Here is a 16,815-nt window from a genome sequence, read left to right on the forward strand (position 1 = left end):
GAGAGAGTGTGTGTGTGTGTGTGTGTGTGTGTGTGGGGCGGGGGGAGGCCGCAAGGGGAACCCTCGGCGCCGCTGCCCCCTCTCCGGGTCACACCCTCACCAGTCGGAGGAGGTAGCAAAGTGTCCAGCCACCGGCTGGTGGGAAACGGGCTGAGGGCGCCAGTGGCGCCCTCCCACCCCAGCTACTGGCAGCGAGGAGGCAGAGAGAAAAAGGAGCCCCCAATGCATGTAGCCCGCCACCCCTCGCCAAGGACCCCCAAAGTCCGGCCCAGACCTAGCGCCCCGGCCCCAGGTGCAGTTCCCACCTGCGGGGGACGGCGCGGACTCGGGACTAAGAGCTGGGGGCGGGAGGGAAAAGTTTCTTTTCCTGCTCCCTCGCTGCCCACCCGGGGAGGCTGCTGCTCTCCTCACTCTCTGGGGCTCGCCGCGCCTCTGCCCCACCCCCACCGTGGGGGGGCGCCGAGGAAGGGCGGCGTGTCTGCGCGCGGGGGCGCTGGTGGGGGGAGGGGAGCAGCGGCGGCCGCCACTGGTCCCCTCGCTCTGACAGCGGCTGAGACGCGGCCGGCCGCGGGTCCGCGGAGCTCGCGGAGGTAGGGGCCGCGCGCTGGGGCCCCTCCCCCCTCCGCTCCCGAGCGCCGCGCGCCCCCGCGCCGCCCCGCGCGCCCTCGCGCCCGCCTGGGCAAACACCTACGCAGACGCGAAAGTGAAAGGGGGCGACAGTGGGGAGGGCGGCGGGTGGCGCGCGCGCGTGCGCTGGCGGCGGGGGTGGGTGGAGGATGTTGCTGTGAGACCCACGATGCTGGGATTCTCCTGCTCCCACTGGCCTGCAGCGTTGCCTCCTGGCCCTGAAGCCGCCCCCAAATCCCAGGTCACCTACCCCCGCTACACATCCCCCAGTCAGGGGATGTGCGCGAGTGTGCGAGATATGCTTCAGCTCCAGGCTGTTCCACGACACTGTTCCACTTACCCTTGGTGTAAGATTGGGATAGGGGGTTGCGTTGTCAATGTCACTGTCACAGGCTCCTCGGCTCGTTGTCCTTTATTTCTCAGTTAAACTGCGAGAACTGACCACAAATACCTCTTTTTGGCTTAACAATCCTTTTTTCTACCGGCTCTATTGGACCCCTCTCCCGCCCGCCCCCACCCCGTTTTATCCTGGGCTCTTCCCCCTTTCTTTCTGAATAGGTGGGGAAGTTGCTAATCCCTTCCCACACCAAACCTGTTAAACACGGAGCTGCCCTGTTAAAACAGCCACCACCTTTCTTGGACCACTGTCCCAAAATCAACCTTCCCATTTCACCTGTCGCCCACCCCGTCAGTGTTGGCACTACTTAGTTCTTAGATGAACTAAGAAAACAACCTTTTGCTTAGTTTCCTTACTTGTAGATGTGTAGAATCCTTAAAGTATTTTTTAGGTGAAAGCAAGAAAATTATAATACTGTATTTTCAAATTAATATATTAGCATATAGTCAATGGAGTTTAAAAGAACCACTTTTCAGAAGTGTGCTGACTGCAAATGCTGAGTTTTGGAATGCATCAAACATAAGATGGACTGACATTAAGGACTGATAAAGGAGGCAGAAGGATGTGTGAGAAACCATGCACATAGTACAATGTTAATGGTAGATTCTAGGTGGCAGGTATACAGGGTTCACTGTAAAATTCCTCCCCTTTCTTTTGTATGTTTTAAATTTTTCACAATGAAATGTTAGAGAAAACTCTTATGTATATGAAACTAAATAATGTAAACTCTGTTTACAAAATTGATCAGTCATCCTTCCCCCTTTGCAAAATGATTTGCCATACACATTCTATACTAGACACTCACCCCACTGCTGTTTCGGTCAATAATTTCCATTACAGGCAGCTTGTCAGGGATTGAACTATTGTATAACCACAACATTTTAGAAATTTGGAAGATTTTTTGTATGTGTTTTTTTCTCCTCCCTTCTCAAATGTTTCTCTCTCATGCCCTCAAAACAGTCTGGTGTTCTAAAACTAAGATTGAGTTCTTTAGCACCAGTAGATGTTCTTTTGAAACTTTTTCACACCAAAATAACTTCAGGAGGTGGTCCATATGCCCCCTCTATCTGTTGGGAGAGAGGTTAGGGGACCTTACATTTAATAATAGACAAACCTGTCTATGTTTTTGGATACCTGAGCACATATTTAGATACTTACCCAAACATTTGAACAATTAAGTTTCCACCTTCTCTTCATTTTATTTTGCTGGCTGTAAGATAGGAGGTGGCCCTGTGCCACTCTTGAAGGCAGCACAGCCCAGGAGAAGATTTTCGACCCCCTCATCTAAGGAGGAGGGGACACTGATTTTGCTTGGAATCACCCCGCAAGGTGAGCCTCTGAAAGCCTCCATCAAACATGGGGATGCAGGGGTTTCTGGTTGTTTGGAATATTCTTCATTCTACTGCTCATTAATAAAGAGCTCAATCAACTGTAAAAAGTAAATGCCTAGTATATTTTTCCTTTGCAAAAGGAAGGAAATGGTTTTTAAGAGAAATAAAAATTAAGAAAGAAAGCACACAGAAAAACATTAATTTCATGTCCAAAGAGCCGGAGACTTTACAGCTGCCAGATAGCTTTAAATCTTGAAGCAGCATCCGATATCTCTCTTTCTGACAATTGCTCAGCCTCCCCTCACAGTCGCTGTACCACAGGGCACCTCCCTCCTGCAGTCCTTTCGTGTCAAACGCCCTGAAGTTGGCCACCATAAAGTGCACGAGTCAGCGTGTGCATTTTACATGTGACATCACATCCTCTATTATATAACTTCAGCCTAATATCATCTAAGCCTAATATCATCTAAGTTTGTGTTGGAAGAAATCCTCCCTTCCTCTTTATTTCAGTTTCAGCAGAACCACCCCTGGGTTCCCTGATCCTAATCCCGTTTTTTCAAACAGCTGACACGAGGGGTGGAGGGCGAGGGTGGACATTGACTTGTTCCCCTCCAAAAAATGGAACATATTTTGAAATGTATTCAATACTTCTTCTTTATATCTTTACTTACTGACTGGAAAGTAAAGACTATTAGGTATCATAATTTAATGCAATAATTTTTAAAAGTTAAAGGCTAAGCATTGGGTCATAGTTAACTTCATTAATAAGCCCAGCCATGCTGGCATTTTTTTTTCTTTCTAAAAAGCTAGGCTTTTTTTTTTTCCTCCTGTCTCTTACCAGCTGTTGGAAAGAGTTGAGAAAGACAGAGTCAGAGAGAGAAGGGAGGGGGTTGTTGCAGACAGAAGATGAGTCGGGGAATAATATAAGATAGAGCTTCTTCGTTGTTTATTGCAAAACACACATGTTACAGTTTATAAACATTGCAAGCAAATAAGAAATTGTGGACCAGAGAATAAATACAAAACATATCAGGGTGTTTGTTAATATCCAAAATAGACCAAATACAAGACTAGTTGGAATATTTTTATGAGCTTTGGTTATTCATTAATTTCTGTATTTTTTCAACCTACTTATTCATCTGTCTGCCTTAATTTCATTTTTAGTCATTTTAAATAGAAAATACACAAACCTAATACATTTCTATGGCCAGATTTTGAGATGACAGAGCACCAAGCAGCCCATGCATCACAATTAGCATGCCATATTATTAGAAGCAAATCAGATTTCACTGTGCCTACACTGACGTTCTAAATTTAGAAACAATGTACAGTGGTTGGGGGGGTACTTAGAGCAGTTTACTTTAATAAAAATAAAGATATTTTCAATTTCTTTTTCTCTGTTCTTTTTCTCAGTTTGGTACAGAGAATTCCTCACTTTTACATATCTCTGCTAACCTTACATAAATAACTGCATGGTTCGTGGGCTCATTAGGATGCTGGATCAAGACTGTCTCTCTGATATTATGTGCAACAGAGGCACAGAAAAGCAACACAATCTACTGGGTCAGGTGTGTGAAACATAAGAGTCTGTGTTGAACTTGGTGAAAAACTCATTTAGAATTTCTCATTAGGACTTCACAGGAGTCGTTGGCTTTTCAGTAGTTGGTGCTATATTTTTAGCAGCATTTTAACAGCTGTCAGTAACAACTAAGACAACATTTTGATCAACACTGTATTTTTATTCTAAGAAAGATTATTGCAAAGAAAATGCTTCAGAGGTTGAATGCTGAGCTATGGAAGTAAAAAAAGAAAGGTATTGTGATATAAAATGTTAATACATCAAGGGCAGACAGTAAGGTAAACTATAGAAAAATAAGGCCAAATAAAACTTTTCAAGTTTTAATTTTCTAATGCCTAGGTACACATAATAAAGACAATTTTATTCTTAAATAGTATGTTCAATGTCAGAAATAGAAATGTCAGACTAGGAAAATGTGCAGTGTGTCTTGTCGTATATTTGCAAGTAGGTCAAGAAAGCCATGTGGGCACCCAAAATGAATACATTTTTTTCTTAACATTAGAGTTTATAAGGGGAGGTTATCACATGTCAGATATATGACACTGGAAACAGCAGACAGAAACATGTAAGAAGCTTGATGACAGATGTCATCTTTATTCCTAAAGATAGAGGTAAATTTGCTATGGGTAATGCATTGCAAAGCAAACTAAAACTAAATCTCTGCAGGTGTCAAATTTCCCTTTCACCTGTAGTGTCCCCAAGTTGAGTGATTTGGCTTCCAGGGGAAGTAGGGTAATGGTATATTATTAAAGAAGCCACTGAATCATCTTGTCCAGGGGTCATCTGCTCATTTCGAGGACCTAATCCAAGTTTTGAGTTCGTCCCAACAAAGGCAGCTGAGTATTTCCCACTTCATCTAGCTGGCACAGTGAGGAATTAATTCATTCTTATACCAAATGATATTTTTATTATATTGCATTTGTTTCTTCTAATCCTTTTGGGGGCACCAATCTATTAGCTCATTGAATGTGAATATGAAGCATTTTTAATTGCTTGGTAGTACTTTTTCCCCACAGACTAGTGGAATTTTAGGAAAAATTGAGGTTAGATATCCTTTTCTTTTTCCCAGCACAAATCCCTACCACATGCAATGTGGTATTGATAGTTTGGTGTTCATAGTTTTTCACAGGGCATTATATGGTTTTCTTATTGCATAAAATTTTGACATTAAATATCCATGTGTAAAAATTAAACATATAAAACAGTTCTTATATGGAAAGCATATCTACAACAGTTATTAATATTTAAACCACAATCTATTTTGAAATGCTGACTCCTAATTATAGCTAGACTTCAATATTTTATCAAAACAAGTAGACACGTTTCCATTTAAACTAGTTCATTACTTTTTAAAAAATGATTTTAATGGCCTTGACTGTGAATGTGGTAGAACCATGTCCTGTAAGTGGAGGCTGAGTAGACAGAGTGCAGCTGTATGATGACAGGAGAGACTGTTTGCTTGTGTGAAGGACCAAAGAAGCACCTGAGGTCTTGGGGTTTCCCTTACACATCCATGACTGTAACTTATACTTTGTCATTTTAATTTCATAAAAATGTGTTCAGCACACATTTTTATAATAATTATTTATATATCTCTAAGGAGAAACAAATCTAGGAAAATTATATTTATATCATTTCAACATATACTATTATTATCCCATTTATTTATACATTATATTGCTTTTACTCCAATTTGGACAACATATGAAGTTTTGTTTGAAAATACAACTTACATTTAAATAACCTCTATTCATATTATATAATATGTGTATATAATATATATACACACATACACACACATACGTACATATATACATATAGGGCCCAGCACACATAATGACCCTTTTTTATTACAAAATCATAAGCATATAATTCTGTAACATAACAATATCATAGTCAAGCATACCATATGACATTTTAGGTGAAAAGTTCAAACTTAAAATGATCAATTATTACACCCATATTATTACCCTACCAAAACACACTCAAGCAGGCCTTACTTCTGCTGGATGCTGTGTGTGTGTGTATGTGTGTATGCATGTGTATAAAATAATTCAACAAAAACTGCCAAGGAACAAACTGCAATATAATAAACATATATCTTTTTATCAACTGTAAATTATTTCCACGGCACCATAAGATTATGGTACTAGAACACAATTACTGGTACATTAGCAAATTATGGACCCAGTAGTTAAATCAACACTATTAATGCCAACAAGTACACTCACTGAGAAATTCGAGCATACATTAACTTCACAGATAATTAAAAAAACCCAAGGTGCGTGCAAGGCACCCCAAGGCTTAGCCTCCTTAAATGAAAAGTCCAAGCAGCACCCTCGGCCTAGAGTTGTAGTTCATGTCCCTTCAGACTGGACCAGCAAACCAAGCAGCAGCCCAGAGTTGGCTGTCATGGCCTTGAATCCTGGCTTGGTCACCTGATAACCACATGACCCAGGGAAAATGACTTAGTCTTTCTAAATTTAGGTTTCCTCATTTATGAAATGAGATTATTAATGCCACAACAGGTACTTAACACAATGCCTGTATCTAGAAAGTACTCTCACAAAATTTTAGATACTTACCTTCAGAGGTTCATCATGGAAAATCAAAGTTGATTTTTCTGGGGATAGAAGATCTTGCTTCCAATTTGAAGGGTTCTTTGAGGTTCCTGGAGAATCAGAGGTTCACCTGAGGTTCTCAACACTCCAGACTTCTCACAAGTCTCTTTCCTAGAAGAGTGATTATCGAATGTTAGCTTGCACCACAATCACCCCGAGAGCACATTAAAAGAGATTACTAGGCCCTACCACCAGAGTTTCCCATTAGCAGGTCTGGGCTGGGGCCTAAGAAACCCAAGGTCTTAACAAAGTTGCCAGGTTGAAGCTGATGCTGCTGATCTTGGGATGACTCTTTGACGGTCACTGCCCTTAAGTACAGTACATGAAACAATTGTGCTCAGGCTGCTGCTGCTGGGAATACAGAAGAGGGACGGATGAGAAATAGGAAGTGGGGGATGGAAGAATGGAAGTGTCAGATAGTGAGAAAAGGGGTCAGGGTCTTCAAAATCATGTGTCCATTGGAATGATGGGGCTTGCTAGCTATCTTAAGGCATGAACTAACTAACTGGTTTACGTGGGGGAGCTGAGAATTGGTAAACCGTATTCCTTCAATTGCCTTTTCATGCAGTTCACTGTAGTCAAGTCCAGACCACATTTGTCTCTCTGTCCCAAGTGTGTTATGAAGATGGGTGCATTATTCTTGAGTCAGATTTTAACTGAGCCTTTTTTCTTTTTCAATTTCATCCAACCAAGAGAGAACATTAGATCAACTGGACATGATGAAAATTTGACAAGGCCATAATGGTCTTTCCTAGGTTTTTTTTTAAAAGATTTTATTTATTTATTTTTAGAGAGAGGAAGGGAGGGAGAAAGAGAGGGAGAGAAGCGTCAATGTGTGGTTGTTCCTGCACACCCCCAACTGGGGACCTGGCCCACAACCCAGGCATATGCCCTGACCGGGAATTGAACTAGCGCCTTTGGTTCACAGGCTGGCACTCAATCCACTGAGCCACACCAGCCAGGGCTCTTTCCTAGTTTCTAACCAGTGATTATATGAGGAGATTTCTGATATTTTGCCTCAGGAGCCCACACCTCCTGCTTACTTTGATAACAATTTCACCCCTTTATTTAAAAATGATGTTGACATTTTAGGATTTTACTCTGTTAAAAGGTTGAAAAATAAAATTCAATCCAGACAGATAAAACTTCTCTATTTATAAAGATGTACCTAAAAAATAATCAAGGAAAGTCAACAGAAATAAGAAAAAGCTACATTCCTTATATTACTTTAATCAAACTTGGCCTGGAGTAAACAAGATAAAAAGGGAAGAATAGACCATGCTACTCATAAGAAAACTTGGTATTTTCGTAAATGATGGCACAAACATTGCTAATTCTCCATCAGGGTTACTGTTTGAGAAAAAGGGAGCAAAAAAGTACAGGAGTAGGCCGTCATCAGTGGGTGGGGATTCACTTCCACTGTCAGAGCTGCTGGGCATTGCTCCTTTTGCCCCAGATATTCAGAAGAGGAAACCAGTTCTTAATATATCCAACCACACACAAAAGGGGCCTGGTGGGCAATTCAGCTCACAATTCTGGCTGAGGGCAGGGATTTACAGGTCAAACTGCTCTCTGAGATCCTTGGGAATGAAGACGACTTCAGGGCAATGAGAACTGCCCACAGAAGCAACTACAGATCTTTAGAACAGGGCAATTCAAATTAAGTTCATTTCAACAGCACTGCTCATTGGGTCACCTTCAGATCTTAGCCCAATTGATTCTAGTCACTTTTTACTCAACCAAATGCAGGCCTGATATAAATCATTGCATGTTGATCTTAAGTCATTACCACAACGATGCTGATTGGTTGGCCTATGTTGGATGAATTGCTAAATATTTTGACTCTAATCCTAGAGAAATGTGTTCAGTCCAAATTGTACATGTGTCTTAGTCTGTTCAGGCTCCTATAACAAAATCACAGACTGGGTAGTTTATAAACAGCAGAGATTTATGTCTCACAGTTCTGGAGGCTGGAAGTCTAAGACCAAGGTGCCAGCATGGTTGAGTGAGGGCCCTCTTCTGGGTCACAGACTTCTCCTGTATCCTCACATGGTGGAAGGGGCTAAGAAGCTCTGTGAGGCCTCTTTTGTAAAGGCACTAACCCCATTCACGAGGGCTCTGTTCTCAGGACCTAATCACCTGGCAAGCCCACACCTTGAGAATGAGGGTTTCAACATACGAATTTGGGTGGGAACACAAACATAGAGACCACAGTGACAGGCTTATGAATACAGCGAATTTAACCACAATTCTGGTCACTTTTGTTGGTGATATGTTAACCTTTAACCTGAAAATACTCATCAGGTATTTCATACCTACTATTGTATTAGTCAGATACAGATGAAGCTCCTGTACAAAGACACCAAAACACAAAGGCTCGGATAGAAAAATAGTTGAATTCTATCTCCCATAAAGTCAAGAAAAATGAATGTGGTCCAAGGTGGAGAGGGGCTGCTGCTGCAGGGGGTCCAGGAGCCCACGCCCCTGCTGCTGTCTAACTCCACAGACTGTTGTCCTCCTCTGTGTCATGGGGGCAGGGGCACTAGCATCACACCCATCGTTTTCTATTAAAAAACAGAAAACTTTGACCAGGTAATTGTGATACATCACTTTGCTTTCATCACATTAGCCAGAGTAACCTTTAGGGAAGGGCGACCATGCCAGGTGAAAACTGGAGTTCTACTACCAAAAGGCAGAAGAGGAGAAAAAGTACAGCGGATGGCTAACAGTCTTTTTCAGGTGATGACCAGCTCTGCTGGGCAAAGAAGAAAATGGGATGGGCTTAAACTATGGCACAAAGTTCTAAGGTTACAGCTAAGAAGGGGTATAAGAAATAATGGTGGAAGGCGGGGTGTTGTCAGGGGCTGGGATCTAGATGCTGGGATCAGGATTTATACTCTCAAAACCAAAGGGCCATTTCTTTTTTGGCAAGAAACCAAGATAGTGGAATTAAGTAACTAAATATTCTAGTAAAGATGAACTAATCTTTTAGTAGGCCACATGGTAAGTTTGCAGAACAAGCTAGGTTCAATGAATTGATCTTTTAAAACTAGAAGAAACAAATGTGATACAAACCAATCTCAAAAAATGTTGAAATATAACAAGAATTCTAGTTATGTGACATAAGTCAACAGAGTTTGAAATGCAACACTATTTCACAGAAAGCCTATATGGCTCAGACCTTAACCTATGCCTGACACAGGGAGAGCTAGTGTGTGGCCCTCTGCGGGTCTGTCAGCACGGGGAGGGTGTGCCTTCAGAGCGCCACAGCAGGAACTTATGGGCGGGGCTGACAGCCCATGTCCCTTCTGATTGGCTGATACCCATGCCTGCTTGGTCCGTGCTGCAGAACAGGTCATTAAACATTATCAGCATGATCTCTGCTTTCAGGGGCTATTCAATATTTGCTTAGGAGACGTTCAGACCTCAAAGGGCCAAGAAAGGACTCCTAAGGAAAAATTAGTAGTTTCTTCTCCAATCTGCAAACATTCTGCACATGGGCTGGACTAAATGAAGAAAGAAGGAGACGCTTCCCAGGCTGACTTGTCAACCTCTCTACGAGACAAATGTGGAGGGTCTGCAGAAAGCAGACAGTGTGCCATTTGGGGTTCACATGCTATTTAGAATTTGCTGGCCTTCCTGGAATTTTGATGAAGAATTCCAGATTTTCTATACATCCCAGATGCCATATATCTACTCTGCTTATATATTTAAAATGTTGAGACCAATTGCAAAGGAAGTTGTGAACTCCCTGCTCTGGAGGAATTTATAAATAGGGTTTCCTCTGATTAGAAATAGCAAAGATGGGTCTTAAGCAGGGTGATGGAGCAAGGTATCTTATCAGTTTGTTTAGCCTTTTAAATAATTACTTTGCAAACAGGAAATGAGGTCAGGAAGAAAGGCCCAATGTAGCCCAATAAATCAGTGGATGAAAAAGTACATTGGAATTTTCACACTTAGCCTTTTATATTTTCTTTTAAAAAGGTGCCTCTATGTCATAAGCCAGGGATCACACAAAAGAGAAAATTGAGCAGTGTTTATCTGTTAGAGTAGGAGTAAAATATAAAGGTTAAAAGCTGGGCCATGGCTAAAGTGGCTCAATGGATTGAGAGCCAGCCTGTGAACCATGAGGCTGCCGGTTTGATTCCCAGTCAAGGCACATGCCTGGGTTGCATGCAGTCCAGATCCCCAGTAGGGGGTATACAAGAGACAACCACGCATTGATGTTTCACTCTTTCTCTTTCTTTCTCCCTTCCCTTCTCTCTAAAAATAAATAAATAAAATCTTTTAAAAATGCATAGAGTCTAGTATCCCAGCCAGGTGACAATCTTAAATGATGTAAACTCTAGACCTCGGTTTCATCTCCTATGAAATGAGGTATTACAATTTACCTCATAGGTTGTTGTGGGGATTAATGACCTGTTTCACAACTGGCTCACAATAAACAATAAACATTAGCTGTGACGTTTTTACATGCCCTTAATTCTGAACCATCTCCTCTACCCATGTCTCTACTAGTAGTCTTTCCTGCTGTCCATGTACTTGGCATCTGACCTTATTGGATCACCTCTCCCTTTTTCGTATTTTTCTTATGGGCTGTTTGATATTCAGGGCTGTCTGCCTGGCTTCGTTCCACTAATATTCAGGCACAATTTCTCCTTCTGTCTTAAGCCTCCCCTTGCAAAACATGCTACTCTTGTGGCACAGTTCCATTCCCCCTGCTGTAACCTCGTGTGCAGGGCATTTACGTAATTATTTATAATATGTATAAGATCTTTTTGCTGCTTGAAGAGGTAAATTCCTTTAAATGAAATTTAAGAGGCAATGCTATGGGTTCCCCAAATTCGATTTTGTTTTTCTCTTTCCGAGCACACAGGAATTCTCCACATGTCAGCCTCGCTTGCATCTACGTTGGGTCCCTACGACTGGGCCTGGTCCCTAGTGTGGGGGAAGGGATATGCTGCTTGGTCATAACCTCCCCGGAGGGACTGTCTCACTTTCCTTACTATGAATGCCTATGAGCTCTTGAGTTTACACAAAAGACTGGATCCCAGAGTCACTTGTTGGAGGAAAGCTACCAAGAGAAGTTGCTGGAACCGCATTGGACTCTAAGGTGAAAAAGAAATCTTAATAAAGTACATTCCAGGATATCTGGGTGCATTGCCCCATTAGTTTAGATTGTACAAAATAGAAATACTTGGACAGAATATAAATCCACCGTGAATACTATTATAGTGAAGGATGCAGTTACACTAGGAAACAGTATTACTGAGTTTATTATGGGTTTAGTCAGCTGAGCAGAATGCTGTAGAGAAGAGGTCAGGGACCGCGGAATGCCACAGGACCAGGTTCAAAATCTGTCTCAGACATTTATAACTTTGACTTTAACATGTTCATTCTCTGGAATGCAAATAATACTTTCTTTCTAATAGTGTTACTGTGTAAGTCAACGAAAACTTATTAGGAAACTCTCTCCTACCTCAACACTCTTTCCAATAGTCCAGAATTTCCAATCCAGTATTTAATTTCTGTGATTCATCACTCTAGATGGCTTTTCATAAAGTTGACTTTTATAGGAGTACTGGACTACAGTCTTGACAATAAAGAGCAGCAGTTTGGTCCAGAGAAAGTATCCATTTGTTTAATTTGTGCCCAAATAAAAGAAAATCATTATAAAATTTTATGTGTTGAAAGTAGTACTTAGTAGAGAACAATTTTCCTTTTATTTAGTGCATTATTCAGCAGGCTCCCAAGTTAGAAGGGCTATGCCACACACTACAGCACAATTTTGAAAATATTGTATTTAATTAAAATGGGAATTTCTGAAATGATTATAATACAATTTATATTTTAAAATCTTGCATAAAATTTTGACCCATGCAATATTGATGAGTTAATTTTCCTTTTCCCCATCTCATCTTTACAATTAGGAGGATAGTCTCTATTTAAAATTATCGAGGGTGGGCCATTGGCCAAATGAGCCCCAGTGAAGACAGATACCCAGTGACCACCTATTTTGCAGCCTTTCTGTTTGCACACACACACAAAGCCACTGGCACACTCAATACAAATGTTCACTTCAAAGGCGCACCTGCAAGAGTTGCCATTGTTACTTGCTATTTAATATTTAAACACATTTAGAGTTCATGCCATATACTTGGTGGCTTTTTAAATCAAAGCAAAAACACAAGCTAATACATAACTTATTCAATTAAAAGGCAAGTATGGCAAATTTTTACATTAGGCACACAAGAAAGGAGAATTAAAAATTCAGTGGATATTACATTGTAAGTTTGCAGACCCTGATTCTACATTGTGCGGTGACATCTTCAAAATACGAGCATTGCAACAAACTAAGTTCTCTGTGGCATGGCATCCCTTTTATATTAAAATTAGCAAACTCTTCCCTTCAATTATCTAATACCTTGATAACTAAAATACTGGCAGATGCCCCTGAAAATGGGTAGAGGAGCAACATGCTCTCTTTGTCTTTCCGACCTTTGCTCACCATTTCTTCTTTTCTCTCTCTGTGTACCATCCCAACCTTTAATTTCCATCAAAGCTCTGTCCCAACACCTCTAACTGCCCCTCCCAACGTGGACATGCACTGTACATACAGTTCGGTTCTGAAGTCAATGCACAAGGTGGAAAATCCTATAAAGTCAGAAATTTCCTAGGGGGGAAAAATCCCGTAATTCTCCCTTAAAGTGCATTATACACGGCCATTTGTATGCACATTTGAGGCTGACATACCATCCAACTCAGCCAGCTTTTCCTCCAGCCTTGGAACAGATTGCTGTTTTCTCAGTTAAGCACCTGATGAAGTAGTTGGCTTGCATTTAGGGGCCATGTTGTACAAAAGAATGTATATCTTTAAACACTTGAATCACACTCAGCATGGCGAGATGCTCATACTATGAGAGCGATGCAGGAGCAGAGACCCAGAGAAGGAACATCAGATTCACGTCTCCCTTCCTGCGCTCCTCTGGGGCATATGCTCTAGTGGGACGTGGGACAGAATCTCCCACACTATTTACATCCTTCCCTTTCCCTCTTTCTCCTTCTGGCAGAGTAAGGAGAGTTGAGTATGGACGAGAACTTCATATGTATAAAGGAAAAATTCTATTCAAAAGCACAACTTTTTCTGAGAAGGGCAGCTTGTGTTACAGGAAATTGCAGGGTCTCTGTTGCTCCTATGTGCCACAGTGGGAGTTGGTGGCCCCTTCAACTTAACAGAGGGGACTGGCTCACAGTTTATGAGCACACTCAGAACTGGGAAGTGTGGCGGCCCCGGAGAGCTGATGTGGCATGTCATGGTTTCTCAGCTTTTGCCCTGTTAGCATGTTGGTTCACACAGTGATGTGTTGGGGGGGGGCTCTCTCCTATGCATGGTAGAATTTGTAGCAGCACCCCCACCTCAACTCGCTAGGTAATCATGCAGTACCCCCCACCAAACTCTGAAAACCAGAAATATCTCCAGATGTTGCCATATCACCCATGGGGAGCAAAGTCATCCTTGATTGAAAACACTGGTCTATATGACAGAGTGGGAAGAGTATAAAAATCTTGGGGGGAAATTCTGAATGGGAAAAGTGAAAAAGGAAATTTGGGATGGAATGAGAGGAGTTTTCTAAGTAGTGCAAGGCTGGGTACCATGTGAGGTGAAGCAGCCTCTGAGAAATCCTTAGTTATGAGATGGTTCTAGGCCTTTAAACATACAGATAAGTCTAAACTCCCATTTGAATCTATTTCTGTCATATGAACCCCCTTCCATTTCCCCAAATCTTCCATAAAGTCAACATTGACACCACATGAGAGTGGTTAGGGGACAGCTGACTGCTCAAGAAAGGGACTGAGTTCCCTATTGGAGCTGCCATGACAGGGACACCCACAGGGAAGGTTACTCAGTTCAGAGGACATGGCATCCTGGGACTAAGGTATACATACCCAGCATGGACTGTGCAAAAGTCTTTAAATTCGTACAAAAAATGGACTGTGGGTATGAACAACCCTTACCTGTATCTTAAGGGGCACTCTAAGGTTTTATGACATGCAGGTTCTCTGAGCCACACAGCAGGGCTCTGACCAAGGTTGGTGTGGGAGGAGATGACCCTCTTCTCACCTCACCGTGCCTCTCAGGGGGTCAGGGGTAGAAGCTGGGGCCTCCAGGGGTGGGAGGTGCTCGCGTCTCAGGGGAGGATGATCTTTACTACATGATGTACATCTGCCCCAGGACACTGCTCATTGCCCTGCTCCCTCACCCTCGACCTCTCTCTGTCTCTCTTGCTGCTTCATCTTAGTTGCTCCTCCATTACTCTTTCATAATGTCCCATACATTTTTCTATAAAAGACTCCAGCTCTATCCCTTTGCCACCTTCCCAAGGCTGCCTCACTAGCTGGGCACGGATTTGGAAGGCTTCCTCTTCTCTTGACCCACTTCCTTTTTAGGGTCAGGTTCAAACTATTTCCTCAACACATTCTGCCCTTCATTACTCCCACACGAATCATGTCTCATGCTGCTCTTTCCTATAGAAAGCCTTTCATGACCATATCTTCAGGTCTTAAGTTAATCTGTTCCATTCTACTTGAACATACAGGTTCAATGATTCAATATCTTACCATAAGATAAACTGAACTCAATACATCTTATCAATACCTCTTTAGGGGCATTTATCATTTTCTATTTGTTGTAACAAATATTAGGATATATGGTATATTTACCCCTAGATGAAGAGCTCTTTGAAAACAGAAACTATGTGTTAACATAACAATCACCTTGTAATAGTTGTTAAGTAGTTGATTTTAATTTTTTCCCATTTTTTCAAAAATAATTTGGCTTAGAAGGACACAAAATACTGGCTAATGACTTACATTAGGGTAAAGTGAGAAAAAAATGAGAGATATAATAAAAACTTAAGGATAGTAGGCTATTAATAAGTGCTTGCTAAAAATAAACCAGTTTTCTTGACATAAGAATTGCCAGTGAGTTAGTTCAATGTTAGGACAAACTGGATTTCCTGCCTCACTCACCTCTCGCCTAGTGGGGTTGTCCACACACCATCCCCTTCTGTGCTGCCTATACTCTCCATCTCCCCAGGTTGGCCTCGCTTCATTGCGTGGTCCATTAGAAACTGCCTCCTGCTTCCACCACCAAACCTTCCTGACCGCAGAGCTGGCTCTTGGCATGGGTACTGGATTCAAGCCAACGCACATCTTTCTCTTGGATATTTGGAGGTGGAGCAAGAGGTGAGGGCCTTTTCTCCATGGCTGGTGAGCTAGGAATCTGCTGAATCACTACAGTCCCTGGGTAGACAAAGCTGGATTTTCAGAAGAAGCAGCCAACCTATAGAAAGAAGCAGAGTGCTTGCTTTGGCAGCACGTAACTAAAATTGGAATGACAGAGAAGATTAGCATGGACCTTGCACAAGGATGATACAGAAACTTATGAAAAGAAAAAAAATAGAAAGAAGCAGAGACCAGGAAGAGCAAGACAGTTCTGATGGTATTTGAACACAGGTCTCTGTTTCTGACACATCCCCCTCAAAGCTTCCCTTGTCCCCTGCTTTCCAAAGTGTATTTGTTAGTGCTGCTTTTGATTTGTATTGAATGAAGTCCAAACCCTTGAGCCCATCAGTCTAGCGTTTCCAGCACCCAGTCAGCCTTATCTTGCTTCTAAATTCTCAGTGGAGAGCTGCCTTCTCCCAGACGCCAGGCTCATTCTTTCCTCTGTGGTTTTCTAACAGTTATTTCCTTACCTTGAATGACCTCCTCCCTCCTCTCCCTGCAATACTAATTCTAGCCTTTCTCCAGGGTCCAATTTGAGATCTATCTCCTCCATTAAAACCCTTCTTGATTGATCTTTTTCTTCTCTGAACTACTGTAGCTCTTAGATCCCCAGCTTTTACCATGCTGCCTGAAACACATTTATTTTTCTGCTTTGGTTTGTTCTCTTACATGTTTTCTGTGTTAGAGGATTTTTTGGTTTGTTTATTACTTACAAACTTAACTGTCTTTAACAAACAGCATCTTCCCATTTCAGTTCATTAGCAGCTTGATTTATTTTAGTCTGACAGTTTGGGGTGAGGATTGAGGGGGGACCGATTTGTCTACATTAGAAAGAGGGCCAGCTATGAGGCTGTTGCAAGCAACCAAGAAAAGGAGAAACAAGGAAGAGAAAGCGGGGAGCAGAGCAGTGAAGCAGGAGAAGGTTGTGCAGGGCCCAATGCGATCATTCTCTAGGATCCTCAATTGCTCCGAAAA

The 16,815-nt window shown here is 42.1% G+C and overlaps 1 non-coding gene across 1 annotated transcript; it reads left to right on the forward strand.

Annotated features, from left to right (window-relative positions):
• Positions 1-15,916: 15,916 nt before the first annotated feature.
• On the forward strand, positions 15,917-16,019 carry LOC119061749 (U6 spliceosomal RNA). The gene has a single exon (XR_005084849.2). It is a non-coding gene; the product is annotated as a U6 spliceosomal RNA (small nuclear RNA).
• The last annotated feature ends 796 nt before the right edge of the window (positions 16,020-16,815 follow it).

This window comes from Artibeus jamaicensis, unplaced genomic scaffold (genome assembly GCF_021234435.1).
Source record: "Artibeus jamaicensis isolate MK-2021 breed Jamaican fruit bat unplaced genomic scaffold, CSHL_Jam_final scaffold_537, whole genome shotgun sequence".
NCBI classification, from domain to species: Eukaryota; Metazoa; Chordata; class Mammalia; order Chiroptera; family Phyllostomidae; genus Artibeus; species Artibeus jamaicensis.